Source organism: Pseudopipra pipra, chromosome 6 (assembly GCF_036250125.1).
Source record: "Pseudopipra pipra isolate bDixPip1 chromosome 6, bDixPip1.hap1, whole genome shotgun sequence".
NCBI lineage: Eukaryota > Metazoa > Chordata > Aves > Passeriformes > Pipridae > Pseudopipra > Pseudopipra pipra.
Window position 1 is genome coordinate 31,995,924 of NC_087554.1, and position 14,475 is coordinate 32,010,398.

Consider the following 14,475-nt stretch of genomic DNA (forward strand, 5'->3'; position numbering starts at 1 on the left):
AGCAGCAGCCACCTGTTACATATGTATGTGTGGGTGTATCAGCTTGATGGAGTTCTTATCAAGGCTTAGGGCTATGGCTGTAATAAGACATTTCCCAGGAATCTTTCCTATAACTTTTGTTCTTCTAAACCAGATAAAGTGAGGGTCACTTGCTGTGCAACAGAGGGATAGATTTTTCCTACTTACGAAAAAATTCAGGAGGTTTTATTTCAGCTTAAATAAAAGAAAGCCAAGAAGCAGGGGGAAAGGGGGAAATGAAGTCTTCTAAAGTAAGAAAAACTTCAGTGATTTATGCTGAGACATTTTGTGTTTTTAACCTAAATACAGCTACTGTTAGAGCAGACAGGGAGAATTTTTATACTAAAAGGTACACACAGAAAACACAGACAGCATCTCTTTGCACTTACATGATCTCTCACCCTGGTAGTCTTTTTGCTTGAAACCAGCAGCTTTGTGTGTGAATATGAAGTAAGACTCCCTGTGCAACCATGCACCAACAACCTCATGCAGTAATTCTTCATGTATGTCTGCCTGTCTTGCGTGATAAGGTGCACTATCATATTTCTTCCTATAAATTCCCTTTTCTTTTCAGAAAGTTGTAAACCTAAAGATAACAGCACACACTCTCTTAAAAGCAAGGTTGACACTGAAATCCTTGGCTTAAAAATGTTGCCTGGGGGAAAAAAGTCTCCATCAGTCCAAAGGCAGCAGATTTGGCTCATGTGCCCATTGTCACTCTCCCCCCACACCGTGGGGAGTGTGCTGGGGGAAGGAATGGTGCAGAAAAGGAGTGCAAAGGGCAAGCAGTCCTTAGGCTCTGGTGATTCTTCAGTGGCATACGAGCCTTAAGGGGATCACATGATGGGAATAGAGTGAAACAACCATCTAGCTCCTCTAAATCACATCACCTTGTAGAATCAGTGAACACAATATCTTCCCTCCCATATATCACCCTCACACCAGACAGATCTCGAATGCAGAGGAGAATCGAGCACTTCTGCTCCAGAGCATGCGTCTGCGGTTAATAACAGGATCCTAATCACTGCTCCTGGAGCCCAGGGCTAGCTGATAACTCTCTCTTCTGACTACTGACCCCCATAATCTTCTCATTCCTGAGAGGGAGCAGATATTGTGAATGATGGGTTTTAGCAATTAGGACAAAAATAGTCCTCCTTTTGCTCAAGGAATTCAGATAGCAAACTAAGGGAGCAGCAGAGAGGCTGAACAGCCAAACTATGGGGCTGGGAAAGATCTGCATTGTGTATCTGGATCTGCCACAGGCTTGCTCTCAGTGACCTTAGGAAAATTAGTCTCACAGCCTCATTTTTTCTTCCTCTATAAAAATCAAGATAACGATTGACAGCAACTCCAGAATGGCACTATGAGGATACATCATTAATTGGTATATTTATGTGTTCAATTTTCCAGTGATATAATATTAACAGCTGAGAAACACACTTTGCTGAACACATTTCTTTCCTGAGAGTGGTTTCACTGCTTCTGCAGCAGCCCTTGAGGCTGCCGTGCCACTGAAGGGCAGCCTCACCAGCTCTCCACTTACACTTTAAGACCTCTGTGCAGGCAGCAGCAGAGTCACAGATGCAGCTGCAAGAAGAAACCACACACCACAGTTGTGCAGGTGCATGTGGGCCCCAGCGGGGAAGAATATTAACTATTTCCTGGTAATAGGGACACAGAGGTCCTTCACATGGCTAAAATAATCTCAGCACAGTTCCAGGACATGGCCTGTGTGGAAAGCTACTATCCAAGTGAATACATAACTGTGCTTGACAGATCCTAGCTTAAATGACTACAAACTAAATATTCTGAATTCTCTTTCAAATTCATCTAGGTTTGTGCATTGTGCCCTGTATCTTCAACGTGGCAGGGAAAGCTTTCATCCTACGACTTCCATTAGTGTTAGTTTAAAGCTTTACTTCTAGAAGGCATAGTTGATATTTACCCAAGTATTTCAAGATCAGATCCATTTTGTGTAGCAAGCTAATCAAATTATTTGCATCTCTCCTTGACAGAAGGTTCCAGCAAGATCATCCTTTGTGCCCACAAGGTACCTGGGAATTAGAAGAAAAATTTATAATTGACACTTTTTTTAGAATAAAAACAGAACACTTTTTTTTGAAGAAAATAGTTTGGTTTTATTCTTCTAATTTATTCTTTAATTATAATTATTGTCTGAAATGGAAACTGCATGATTATTTGCAAAAGTAACAAGGCATGTTTCCCTTCTCTGAAAAGACTGAAGTAGGAATGAGGCCTCCAGTATGAATGTGTGCAGCTACATTTTAAAATATTTTTCTATTAAATCTCTTCCAGTTATCTGGTTTACTAGAATATTAAGATGCAAATCTAGGCAAAGTAGACTTTTTTATTCACTAAATATCTGCAAACCTAGTAGGATTGGCTAAGCTGAAGCTGCTGGAGGAGATAATGACATTCTGCTGAAACACGGCAACGCTTCAGTAAACCCCAATGATGATAACATATTGAAATAACATAATGTGGCATTGCAGTCCACCCACGCATCATCATGCGTCACACCAAAAATGTCATGATGTGCTGATAGTTGTTTCTTTTCTAAAATCATAAAGCTATTCTAGTTGCAGTTCTAGCTGCAATGCTCACAACAAACTATCCTTTTTTATTTCATGTCTTGCTGGTTTCCGCTGGACTCAGGATCTTTCTTGCTTCAGATGATGATGGTGGGCGCTTCATAAGCATTTAAAAATGGAATTCAGGAAAATATTTTTAGCCATCCAAGTTTTTACTCTTACAGAGCCCTACCTGAACAGTAGGAGTCTGTAAAATTAGGCAGAAAATCTAGTGAGAAAGAAGTCTGGCACCAGATTTCCATGCCTTCTTGCAAGAAGTAGTCTCTGTCCTTTGATTCTACTGGAACTATAGCTTCTTCAGGTTTTCCAAATGCCTTTGCACTTAAAAATGTTTGAAAGCTGAGATTTGGCATAAGTTTCAGAAAAAGGTTTAGGACAGTAGTTAATTGCTATTATGGCAGAAGTGGGATTTTATTTTCCATCTACGCCATGATAATGAAATAGTTAAGAAAACTTTTTTTTTTGTTTGCCTCCTTGTGTCTTTGATAAATAAGACAACACATTCATAATCGCCTTCAACTTTTCCTACTACTTAGGGAGCTAAAGTAAAGATGAAAAATTTCAGGAAAAAAATGCTGGATCAGGCTAAATCCAAAGAGGACATGTTTGTATTAAGTTTGGGATCTGGACAGAATTTTGGTTCCTATACCCTAAATTTTGATGTTGATAACCTCAGTTACTGCTTAACTCTGCAAAAACCTACTTTCAATAGTTCCTTCAACTCTTAACATCAAAAAAAAAAATTCCTATTTAAACACTCTTAAGAGACTGGGGTGGTACATTTCTTCTCTTGTAGGTCTTCCAGCTGGGAAGGGAAATTAAACTGGATTCACTATGTCAGACAGAAAAAGAGTTGTTATGGCTATGATACCTACTGGCTAGGGTGCTCCCTAGCACTGGCTAGTTGTTATGGCTATGATACCTACTGGCTAGGGTGCTCCCTAGCCAGAGCCTTGGCTTCCTCACCCTGCTTAAGGATTGCTTCTGCGTTTTGCATTAGGCAGCTATTGCATGAAGTACCTAAACATCTCTGAGATCAGCATGTGGAGCCCAGGATGTCCCTTACCATCTGACTGCAAACTAAACAGTTCTGTACTTTCCTTTTGGTTCATCTAATGGCCCGTTCTTTCCTAAAGTTGTCTTTTCCACAAGAGCGTTCGGGAGCACCCCTAATTTCTTGTCTTGTGGCCAGAGTACTCTAAGCAGCTGTGGCTTTATGAAGGATAGGAAAAGGCTCCACTGCATTTCACAGCTACGGCCAATCACACCTGCTAAGATACCGTGCACATGAATTACATGATGTGACATGGGCCATGTGACTGTGTGCTATGTATTTCCCTCTGCACTTAGATCCAAGATGTGTCTGTTCCTGCCTTCTAGTTCTGGACCTCCTCAGGGTCCTGGTTTCTGCTCCATGGGGCTGAAAATTTGGTATCATAAAGCTTGGTCCTGCAATGACAGGACTCAGAAAGTACTGAGAGTGAAGCCTAATTATATTTTAGTACCATTCAGCACTCACTCTTCTGGTGATACTGCCAATAATAACTGCAGTGATGGGCTTTTAGTTATGGCAGCGATATTTTGTTATGGGAACTTCCATCCACTGTCCCCTGAACTGAGCCCGCAGGTGTCACATTGCAAAGGCAAGGAGCAGTTCCTCAGCAGTAAGAGCTTTGGATGGCTATTATGCACAGACAGGTTTAAAAACAGGGAAGAGTCTTATGGACCCCACTACTGGTCAACAGAGTCACTGATTCCTGAAGCATGGCCGGCACACAAGTATAAAAATAGATGTGACGCAGTGCGTGGTCTTCTTAGTGAAAGGACTTTGTGTTCGGGAACTTCCTGTACAGACATGGGCTGCATCTTCTCCTTGTATGTACTGCAGGGGAAATGGAAGACGAGAAACACCAAGGGTGGGAATTTAGACTGTGTTTTCATTTCCTCTTTCTTGTTTGTTACTTGGTCATTCTCTAGTAAAAGAAAAAAAATATAACAACAAAAAACCCAGCTGCACCTGGGTTTTTACATAAATGTTCTCTTGCACTTCAACTTGTCCGCCTCCTGGCAACACTGAACACCAGAAAAATACGGTGTACTCTCTCTTTAAGAAAGACTGCTCCCTGCCCAGCTGTTGACTTGCCTGAAGGTGAGACCTCTGCTTAAATTCATGGCTCCAGCTGTCAAAAGCAAAGAAAAGCAGCTTTTCCTTGGCGGCTCTCTGCTTTGGGTAGAATTTGACATCTTCCTCAGTCAGCAGAATTTAATCAGCATCAAGTGCCCACAGCCACTCAGCTCCACCACCGCTGGGGCTGGGGCTGGGGAACCAGACCTGCGGAGGAGAAGAGGGGGAGAGTCCGCAACACAGCAGGCAAAGACACAGGCACAATCACATGTTTCTATGGGAAATCCAAAACTTGTCACTGTTTAGGGAGAGCCTCATTACACTATTTGACTTAAGAATTGCTGTTATCACGCAGTAACCTTACCCAGCCCAGAGTCTGCTGTGTCCTCCTGAGCAGCCAAGAGCAGTAAATGGAGTGAGTTATTGACAGCTAATAATGATACTGATTTCCCAAAGAAAGCTGGTGAAATGCACTCAAGAAAGACTTGAGTGGACAAGTAAAACCAAGGGAGCAACTCCTGATATCGTCCTGCCTTGTCTACCTTCCTCCTAGGGAAAACAGCACCTTAAATTATTGTTCACATAGATGCCAACAAACTGAATGACCCAGTACATGTAGGAAAATGTTAAACCAAGTGCCTAACCTATAAAGCCCAGCATTTGATGCATTCACAAACCTCAGATGGTCAGATCGGACCAGTGTGTGCAGACATAGGTACACACAGATTGCCTATGGACATGCCACAGTAGGAGGACATATGCTTTTTGCCAGAACTGCCACCTGCTTCCTGCAACCAAGCTCCCAAATCCTGCAGAGTGAAACACACTGAGGAGAGGTCAGGATAAGGTGGCAGCCAGGGAGGTGAGGGTGTGGCAGTTCCCAATTCAGGTTTTGACCCTGTGGTGTTGTGTCCTGGAGGGCTGCACTGTGCTGTTGCTGGAAGCCAGACTGGCTGCTCCAGACCCTAATTTCTCTCACCTGGAATACTGCATCCAGCTCTGGGGTCCTCAGCATATGAAGGACATAAATCTGTTGGAGCAAGTCCAGAGGACGGAGAAGAAGATGATCAGGGGACTGGAACACCTCTCCTAGGAGGAAAGGCTGAGAAAGTTGGGATTGTTCAGCCTGGAGAAGACAAAGCTCTGGGGAGACCTTATTGAGGCTTTCCAGTACCTAAAGGGGGCTACAAGAGAGCTGGACAGGGACTTTTTACAAGGGCATTTAGTGACAGGACAAGAGGGATTGGCTTTAAGCTGAAATAGAGAAGGTTTAGATTAAATATAAAGAAGAAATTCTTTACTGTGAGGGTGGTAAGACACTGGAACAGGTTGCCTGGAGCGGGTGTGGATGCCCCAGCCTTGGAAGTATTCAAGGCCAGGTTGGATACAGATGAGCCCTGAGCAACAGTCTAATGGAAAGTGTCCCTGCCCATGGCAGAGGGGTTGGAACTAGATGATGTTTAAGGTCCCTTCCAACCCAAACCATTCTATGATTCCAGGGGGCTCATTTAGTGCAAGATGACTGCTGTTACAGCAGAAGTGTGCACAGGGTGTTTTCTCAAGGAGACCTTGCATTAGTGCTTACCCATTTAGAATAACCTATTCACAGTAAAAGTTATTTGCCTGTGTATTTTCAACACACAAACTCCAGGCATTCCTATACATGTAGTTAATTTTCTAGCACCTGCAGCTGTTACCCATTTCCTGACAATATCATCATGCCCATTGAGGAGAGGAAGGACATGTTGGGTTGTTCAGTCTTTTTTTTAATGTTTACCTCTTCCACCTGTTTGATATTAGTCTGCATAATGGCCTGGAGTTAAAGCAAAGGAGGCAACTGCTGGGAGCAAACAGGAAATGAAGCAATACCCGAGGTAGGGCAGGCAAGGGCAGCAGAGCTGTAAAGAAACAAGTGTGTGTGGGTATTAACTAGTGAATATCCACATGCCTCTAAGCAGAGGAGTGATTTAGTTCTCCCTAGACAAGCTAGGTATCAGAGGGACACTAAAGTACTGAATGACTCCAGCTAGGAAAGAAGAGGGGTGAGAAGGGAGATGTGTAAGGGGGGAGATGCTGTGAGTGCAGGTGGGAGTGCAGGTAAAGGCTTGCTGCTCAGGGAGTGGGGGAGAGCTCACAGGTGCATTGCAGTCCAGCAGCTTGACAGTGATCAATGCAGAGCTCCGGCTGTGAACTGTGTACTCTCACAGCCTGTAGCCATGAATGTGGTGGGTTTTTTTCCCCTGTTCCTTTGTATTTGGGGAATGAACTTCATAAAACCTGCATTCATCGTTTCTGCTCAGCCACATGACAAACTTCTACTGAACTGTGTCCTGGAGGGGTGATGCAGCCGCAATAACAAGATCTCTCCTGCTCCAGTCATTAAAAACACTGCATTTCTCATGTCACACTGCTGGGGGAGGGGACCGAGAGCAGCCGAGGAAGCAAATCCCACTGAGGATACTGTTACAATATGAAAGAGGCCATTAATCCAGTGCATTTACCTACAAAACTAATCAACAAATGTCCTATCAAAAGCCGTACTTTTAATCTCATCCTAATATCACTCATCTTTCTCAACATTTGCCTTCAAAAAAGCTGTTACTGATAAGCAAATTACAATCTTGCTTCCCTTCTTAAACCTATTTAAAACTTTGCCGTGCTAAAAGGCACAGTGCTGATCTCGTGTAGTGTCTGGAGCCTCTTCTCAAACGATATCTCCTGTATATGAGCAGCTAACTGAAGACATCTGTTGGATGCAATTGTTTGAATGCTGCACCTTTGTTCTATACATATTATTTTCTATATTACTTGGGGATAATGTGTCTAATTACATTTTTCTGACAATTATATTATTTGTGAAAGTGGTTTTCTACTGTGAGCCAAGTTGTGTGAATTTTTTTTTGGAAAATTTTGTTATTGACTAATGATGTAGATGTGTATGTTTAATTATTTTAATAGTTCTTCCTTGCTTTCTGTAACTAGAAGAGATGAAATGCTCAGTCATGATCAGATCCTCAGCCATCATTCATTACAATGCAGTTTCATGGCAGGAGGTGAAGTCTGTAACAAGCTGTGTCTGTAGGATTACCTGCTGTATAGCACTCTGCTTGCGGGAAATGGGCCAACTAATAATGTGGGATTACAGAATAGATGGAAATGACTGAAACGTGTTTTGGGGTCAGAAATAATTTGCTAGAAGTTCTAGAATTTTCATTAAGTTTTGTGACAACAACTGGCACGGACTATTTTAAAAAGTACACATTCAGCAAATGTCTGCAGAAAACTTTTCTCTACCAACTCCATTTTATCTGTTTTCTAAAAAGTGGTCCTATAGACTCTGACACAGCCAAGTTGCCGTGGCTTGCTAAAATACCAGTGTTGGCTGAACCCTGGTAATTGTACAAACATGTGCTTTTAGCTGGGGCAAACACAAGATGAATGACATTAGCTTTTCTCTTGGGGATAGACTAACACATTTCACCTCTCAGGAGGAGGTGCGATTGCGTGTCTGGCAGGGCAGCTTGGCTAATGGGCAGTAACTCGCTGACTGAAGTTAGTCTGAAGATGTGTCTCAGCTTGATGTGAAGGTCCTTCCCAACAAGACAACAAGGGGCCTTCCCTCGTGCCTGACCTGCTGAGCACAGAGGGAAAGCATATTATTAGTGTTATTTAATTTGCATTACTGTGATACTTAAGAGCTCCGGTTTGGATTAGGACTCTGTTGTGCTAGGCACTATTTAAACACACATAAAAGCATGACACTGTCCTCAAGAGCTGCCTGCCTTACACAAACACACGTGGGAGTTAGGTATGGTTTCATGCTGAGGTTGGGGTTTGTCTTAATGCCTTGTGCTGTGCCAAGCATGTTGTCAGCTATTGCAAACCCTCTGTATCTAACAGTCCACACCTCAGCCTGCTCCTTGCTGAATTGATACTTTGGCGAGTGCCCATGTTTGTGTAGTATGCAGTAGGTTACCCAGAAAGATACTTGAGGCTAAGCTGGGACAGACCCTGTGAGTCTGTTTTAAGAGCAGCCATAAAAAGACCCCAAATACTGCAGTTCTGAGTCAGAAAAGCTTGAACTGGCTGAGTGTGGAAAATGAGCATCTAACACTAGGCAACTCAGGGGAAGAGACCAAGCTGATCTGGCATGGGCAATGTTACAAGACTTATTGAGACTGCTGCATGCTTGACAATAATGAGCAGCCTGCAGGATGACAGAGCAGCTTGAAGGGCAGCAGGGCTCCTTATCCCACGAGAAGCATGTCCCCATTGAATTCTGAGACAGGCTGTTAAAAAACCAAAAAATTGCTTTTGTGGGCAGCAACTAAAGCAGGACCATCGAGAAACAGTTAGTTTACTCTGTGAGAGATGTGTATTCATTTTCCCTGTAGGCTGTTCACAGAACTTCTGGCTTTAGCAGAAGAATCATAGAATGTTAAGGGTTGGAAGGGACCTTAAAGATCATCTAGTCCCAACCCCAAAGCCATAAGCAGGGACACCTCCCACTAGACCATGTTGCTCAAGGCCTTAGAAACCCTACCTTGTTCCCGAAAACTTGCTCAATAAAGGTGAGTCATAAGCAATGTCTGTCTTTCCAAGCAGTGATCCTTCCTCACCCTATGTAGCAATGGTGGAATGATTCCTGAGAAGGAACAGTGTTGTCCAAACGCTTCTTGAACTCTGTCAGGCTTGGTGCTGTGACCACTTCCCTGGGGAGCCTGTTCTAGTGCCTGTTCTATCCTCTGCGTGAATAACCTTTTTGTAATATCCAACCTACACCTCCCCTGACTCGGCTTCAGGCCATTCCCTTGGATCCTCTCTCTGGTCACTAGAGAGGAGATCAGTGCCTGCTCCTCTGCTTCTCCCTGTGAGGAAGTGGTAAACTGCAAACAGTCTCCCCTCAGTTTCAACCTGGATGAACAAGACAAGTGGCTTCAACCGCTCCTTGTATGTCTTCCACTCTAGACTCTTAACCATCTTGGCAGCCCTCCTTTGGATGTTTTCTAATAGCTTTATATATATCTTCCTTATAATGTGGTGCCCAAAACAGCACAGTACTCAAGGTGGGGCCTCAGAGCAGAGTGGGACAATCTCCTTCCTCGATCAGCTGGTGATGCTTTGCCTGATGCCCTCCAGGACACAGTTGGCCCTCCTGGCTGCCAGGGCACTGCTGACTCGTGTTCAACTTGCCATCGACCTTTCCACAGCACTGCTCTCCAGTGCCTTGTCCCCAGCTCTGTATGTACATCCCAGGTTGCCCTGTCCCAGGTGCAGAATATGGCATCTGTTTTTGTTAAACTTAATTAGAAAACTTATTTAGAAAGGCTATATTGCTTTTTATAGATAGTCAGTCAGTTCGGTTGTGTTCAAGACCTACAGAGTTCCTGTCTGGACAAAGTTCATCAGTGTGGCTACAACATCACTTACATGCATGTTGTTGTAAATATGTGATGTGCTGCTTGCAACTGCAGTGTCTTGTGGGTTAAACAAGTGATGTGGGCTGATTGAGTCCAGGAAAGTATTTACATATCAAAGATGTATGAATTCTCAAAACCGGTATAAGCTTACTAAACAAGTGTCCTCAGGTATTGTTCAAGATGGTGTGGTTTTGTTCGGAAGGAAGAATGCAATGCAGTCAAGGTGGTGTGGTCTGACTGATAAACTAGTTCTGGTCAAGATGGGGCACAAAGCCTACACCACTTAGCTAAACCTCACAGCAGAAGTGAAGCAACTTGCCTTTTATTTAATGTACTGCACTCTGGCTCACTCCCTACTAAAAATACACATTTTTACTCTTGTAGACAAAATGTATAAACATTTGACCCCTGGAAATATGATATACAGCTAAAGACAGCCCTTGAAAAACCTGGAGTATGTACATGCATTATAAATTTCCCCTATCTCACAAGACCAGCATAGTAGAAAAAAAGATAATCAGTTGTCTCTCTTGGTCTTCTTCTCTACCCTGCTCCCTCATCTCCCTTGTACTCCCCCCTCTCTCCTGCTACAGGATGTGCCAGCACTTGTCTTGGCAAAAGCCTGTCTTGGATCTTAAAACTGAAGGAGACTACGGTATGTTGAGATTAGCTCAGCCTTTACCAGGCCTCCTCTCCTCTCATCCCAGCCTGCACCACAAGAAGAATACGTGGTGGTGAATGTGCTCTGGGGAGATGCAAGAGAGGGGCACATGGCTGCCTTGCAAGCACATAGCTCATGGTCTCATAAATTAAGGAATGGGAAGTGTGTGTAAATGCATATGCCCCACTGTCAGAGCATGGCAGACACCACCAGCTGTGGGACAGTAAGAGGGCACTACCATTCACTTTGGTCTTTGTCTGTGCTTTCACTGGGGAAGTCAAATTAACAAGTGTTTTGCAGGCAGTCATAGAGACCCAGATCTTTCTCTGAACTCAGGGCAGGTAGCATCAGCTGGCGTGATTTCCACCCACCCCCTCCACTGCACTGCACACAGCTACTGGCTCGTTTGCTCTCCCTATCCAGGCAATCTTTGGCATCGCTAGAAATATTGCCTGCAAAACTTACCACTATCACTGTTTTTGACAGTGGTGATTTTGTGACATAGAAAGCTGCCCATTAGAAGTTGCACAGCAGCTCATTTACCAAAGGAGATACCAACCAACAGATTCTCCTTCAGCCACACTCAGGCTGGTCTGAATTTCAACGAGGGACCAAGATATGATAGGTTCCAGTTCTCATCCCCAGTACCTCAGTGTCTTGTCCTGATCATTAAAGATTAAATCACCCTATGAGTAAACACCCATGCTGTTCTTAATGCATATGCATCTGCAAAGTCCATGCCAGGACTTTGGATGGAAAGGGTCTGACTGGGCCTTCCACATCATAGAATGTTAGTAATTTGTGAAGTTCCATCCTCACTCTATTTTGCCCTTATTAAATATAATGGAGACTTTTCATATAAGCTTGTTCCCTTGGTCATTATTTTATACCATCTTCTTCTGTTAAGGTCATGGTTTACTTTAAATAATCAGTTTTCTCTCCCTGTTGTTTTCTCCCGTGAAATATTTAAAGGCTCCTGTCCCTGCTCATCCATTTCTGTTGTTTTGTTGCTTTTAAATCAGTTTCTTTTACAGTCTTCATGTCCCTGATCATCAGTTGTTGTGGAATTTTTTTTTGTAAATATGGTTGTGAAGGGCTGTATATGTTGCTCTAGATGATGTTTTGATACTTACACAATGGCAGTAATGCTTTTCTAATCAGCTAAAGTATCTTGTCTAATACATCCTCTGACTGTGTTTACCTCTTCCATGGCTGTGTCCCACTGGTGGCTTAGTTATCTTGTAAAGAATGAAATGGTTTTGGTCTTTATTCACCACTGTTTCTTACAAATACTGTGTCCTTGTCTTTACAGCAGGAGCTCCTGCTGCCACAGTGTATGACCTTTCATGCTGTGGATTCTGTAATTTCCAAAGTCATCAGATTTTTTCCAGGCATTCTACTCATCCTCTCTGTTGATGTGTTATCTCATCTTCAGTCAATTTCATTAGCACACTATTATTATTAATTTTATGCCTCCATGAGCCCTGCTTAAGACAAATAAGAGCTCCTTAAGTTTTGTCTTACGCTGTTCCTGATGGGAACCTCCTCCTTAACGTTATAACACAAAACCTCTGTTGCAACTCCTTTTCATCAATGGCAGAAGTTATCCTGCACCTTTGCCTGTCTATTTCTGCTGAATGCTTTCTCCAGAGGAAAGCAGACCTCTTACCCATGCAGCAGAGAACAGAAGCATGCTCTGATGTGATCAGCCCTGAGCAGAGCTGAGGGCGGGATCCCTAGATGTGCTTGGCAAAGCAGTTGACATACTTGTGGAGAGGGACAGAAAAGGACTTCTGCTACTTGTACATTCTTCCCAAATGTGTTTTGGGAGCCATTGTGGAGGCACGTTTTACTGGGGTCCAGCAATTCAGAGCTGTGTCCTTTATTCCACACAGAGAAGAGGCTAGAAAAAAAAACCAACAAAAACAGTCTTGAGTTTGTGTGGCAGTTCATTGTCTTCAGTCTGGTCAGCTCCATGGGGGAAGTCTCAGGGCTTTGAGTGCAGCATTTCCAAACACTGAGAACAAACCCTAAGCATTTGTAAGAACCGCAGAGCATACAGTTAATACACCCAGATGTGCTGTCAGCTCCACAGCACTGCATCGGAGTGGATGGAGTGTGTAAATCTTGGAAAGGTTAAAGCTGAAAGACCAGTGATATGCATAAAGACTCATGTTCTTTCCAGGAGGAGGAGGGGGGTGAGGTGTTATCATTCTCCATTAATCACTTACATCTCCAACCTGCCTAAATCCTCTGAAAAGAACCAGCAAAGAAAACACCAGCTGCTGTAGCTCCTACTTTTTCCTATGTAACCACCAGTCTCCCTCCCTCCTCCCTGCCTTCCCTAGATTGTGTTTATTTTTACTGCTCGTGAATCAGCCAGGAACTTGCTCCCTGCAACAGGATCAGCTGAGAACAAGCTGCAGATTGAACGTTCCCTGAAATCCTGGGTTTTTTTCATAGCTTAGGACCAGAAGCAAAACAGTGAAGAAAAGGAGAGAAAGTGATACCTGTTTTCTTCCTCACCCAGAGATAGGACTTTCATTCTACAGAGGAAGGGACTTCCCCAACTTGCTCTTTGAATGCATGGCAACTTTCACTAGAGATTTTGATCATGCTTAGCTTATGAAAGTCCCTTAAACTATGAGCACTTTGGGTAGGAAGCTATTGGTTCATATAGACATGTCTAACTCCTACAGCAACCTGGACCCCTGCACCAAAACACCAGTGTGCACCATAAGCAGCACGACAGCTCTCCCTTTGGCAATGGCTGTTCCTTCTCACAGCGCTGCGATGTAAGAACTGTCCTGCCTTAAATAGCAAAAAGATTCACCTTCCAAGCTGGATCATGCCACGGCTACTCCAGCTCTGACATTAGTGCCATAGCTTGCACCAGAAGCACTGGCAGGGAAGTCCTCATGTTAGTGAGGTCACTGCCTTGCTTATTGAAAACCATCCTGGGTGACAGCCACGTACATGACAGGGGGTAGTGAAGAATGGCAAGTGATGACAGAGGAGTCACCACTGGGGAGGAGAGAGATGAGAGAGAGGGGAACAAAAGTGAAAAAAATGAAAGGAAAGAGGAACTGAAACAACTCCCCCAAAAAGTGTATGTGGGAAAAGAGAAAAACAAAAGGCAAAATCATTCTCAGGAGAATGAGCATCTTCTTCAGCCAGAGCAAGGTTGTTTCTTTGGTGCCTCTCTGAACCCACACTGTTGAATCAGAGCATCCATGAACACAAGACCTGTCCCAAGGTGCATTCTCCTGCCATGCTGCAGTCCTGGTCCCTAGGAGGGTCACACTATTGATCCCCAAGGTGTGAGAATTTGGGGAATCAGTTTTGGAGCCCTGTCCTCTGCAGGGCAGAGAAAACCTTTTTTAAAGAGCTGCCAAAATACTAGCTTTCTCCATACTCTTGTGTTCAAACAGTCCAAAGACCACCCCAACATTTGCCATCTGACAAATCATGTAATCCAATTTAAATCCATCATTTCAATTTGTATGCCTCTGAAAGACATCGAGTGCTACCCTTGTTGCCAAGCTGAACAGAAAAGCACTCAACTTGTGTAGAGGGATGCATCTCCCCAGGCAGCACTCTGCCACAGCACAAACTGAGAGGCTGAGCTGTCACTTTGGC